General features: G+C 41.0%; 1 pseudogene across 1 annotated transcript in view; it reads left to right on the forward strand.

Moving 5' to 3' along the window:
* The window catches only part of LOC122248042 (uncharacterized), a 203,449-nt pseudogene that overhangs the window by 144,311 nt on the left and 56,638 nt on the right, over window positions 1-2,500 (forward strand). The window contains exons 5-6 of the transcript XR_015190721.1: window positions 1,380-1,466; window positions 1,979-2,175. The product of XR_015190721.1 is annotated as an uncharacterized LOC122248042 (transcript). The remainder of the gene's footprint in view (window positions 1-1,379; window positions 1,467-1,978; window positions 2,176-2,500) is intronic.

Below are 2,500 nucleotides of genomic sequence, written 5' to 3' on the forward strand. Positions count from 1 at the left end.
AACCCACCCCACCTTCACCCAGTTGCTCACCCCGCCCACTAACCCACCCACTAACCCATCATCTCAGAAACCCACCAATTACCCCACCCACAATACACCCATCCATCCCGCCCACTAACCCACAATACACCCATCCATCCCGCCCACTAACCCACAATACACCCATCCATCCCGCCCACTAACCCACACCACCACCCCCGCCCACACCATCATCCCCCCGCCCACCAACCCACCCTGTCCTCCACCCACAGCGGCCTGAACCTAACGATGATGGCTCCCAGTCAACCCAACAGCGGGCCGCCCTCAGGTTGTGGCACGCCCGTCGTCAGCGACAGAGGGCGTGGCACGAATGGTCATCATTCGGGATTTGATGTTAAACCTCTCGCCCGCAAGCCGCTGAAGCAGAGGGGACGAGGGAGGATCTGAACACGCACTACACAGCCGCGCACGCACACATCGGGCCGCCCACGCGATTATGTGGTACCAAGGCGGAGGAAGTGCGCAGGTGAGGAAAAGTTTTATTTTTTTTTTTTTTTTGTTTTTTTTTTTTTTTTTATACTATCTTTATTTTGTTTATCTTTTTTTTTTTTTTTAAGGTATCTTGTCTTTTTTTTTCTTCAAATGTATTTTCTTCTTTTATTTTTTTTATTATTATTTTTTTATGATTTTTTTTTATTACTATGACGAATTTTTTTTCTTTCGTTTGGGTTGGAAGTGAAAGCGAAAATATGTTATATCTTTAGGAGGGAAAGAAAAAAAAAAAAAAAAAAAAAAAAAAAAAAAAAAAAAAAAAAAAAAAAAAAAAAAAAAAAAAAAAAAAAAAAATAAAAAAAAAAATAGAAAATGATAGAAAATTAAGAGAAGCGCATTAAGGACAACTTTAATAATTTACTTTTCGTCTTCCTATCTCTATCTCTATCTCTATTCCACCTTCTTTCCCCTCTCTTCCTCTCTGTCTCTTCCCTCCCTCTGCCTCCATCCCTCATTCCTTCCTAGCACTTCCCCTCCTTACCACAATCTCCTTTAATTCGTTATCCCTTTATTTCCTCTACTTCCCTTCCTCTCTCCCCTCCCCACTATCCCCTCTACCCATCCATCAAATTCTTCTCCCCCCCGCTCTCTCTCCCGTTTCTCCTCACTTCTCTCTATCCTCTCTTCCTCCTCCCTCCCAATTCCCCCCCCCCCCCCCTTCTTATCTCCCTTTTTCCTCCTCTCTCTCTCGTTTCTCTCTCCCTCCCCCCCCCCCCGCCCCTCTCTCCCTCTCTCTCTCCATCCCAATTCTTCCCCCCTCTCTCCCCCTATCCCAATTCTCCCCCCCCTCCCTCCCTCCCTCCCACCCCCCCTCTCTCTCCCTCCCTCTCCCTCCCTACTCCATCTAGGTAAAGGGTGAGCTGGGATCCCCTCCCCCCGCCACTACGACCACACACATCCCAGCGACGGTACACGACCTGGAACAAACGAATTACGTGAGTGTGATATAGTGAGATGATCTTTATGGTGAATATAAATGAGGATTACTTAAATTATTATAGTAATGATAGCAGCAATAGTATGGGAATGATGATAATGATAGTAATATTGATAATGATGGTGGTGATGATATAATGATGACAAAATGATAGTAATGACAACAACTATGATCATAATGATGATGTAGATAATAATAATGATAATGATAACAATAATGATGCTATTGATAATCACGATTATTACAATAATGATCATTGTAATAGTGATAATGATGATAATAATAATAATAATGATTACAATAATAATAAAAGCAATAATGATAAAGAAGAGAACAAATTGAATGATAATAATAATAATAATAACAATAATAATAATGATAACAACAATAATAATAATGATAATAACAATAATAATCACAAAAAACCCTAACAATAAAAAAACAATGCTATCAAATAACAACAATCATAACAACAACAAAAACAACAACAAGCCGCCCACCTTTCCGCAGAGCGTGGTAGTCTACGAATCAACCCACCCTGTAGAGCACATCCACGCCCACACCGTCGAGACGCACCACAACGCCCACGCCCACCTGAGCAGCGAGGGCGCCACCTACGCGACACTCGAGTCCGCCCCTGCCATCACGACCCTTGCCTCGATCCCTTATACGACGGATCCTTATCCTTATTATTATAAGACTGATATGTGAGTTGTGGTGTTGTTTTGGTTGGGGGGGGGGGTGATGGTGGTGGTGATGGTGGTGGTGTTGGTAATAATGGTGATGATTAGGGTGATAATGATGATGATGATAGTTGTTGTAGTTGTAGTAGTAGTAGTAGTAGTAATAGTAATAGTAATAGTAGTAGTAGTAATAGTAATAGTAGTAGTAGTAATGATGATAATGGTGATAAGATAATGATAAGAATAATAGTAATAATAACAATGATAATAATTATAGTAATGATGATAACAATAACGATAATGATAATAAAGACAATGATAATGATAATGATAATAATGATAATGATAA

The sequence above is a fragment of the Penaeus japonicus genome, unplaced genomic scaffold, assembly GCF_977035675.1.
Source record: "Penaeus japonicus unplaced genomic scaffold, GWHDUDI00000001_assembly GWHDUDI00000039, whole genome shotgun sequence".
Lineage (NCBI taxonomy): Eukaryota > Metazoa > Arthropoda > Malacostraca > Decapoda > Penaeidae > Penaeus > Penaeus japonicus.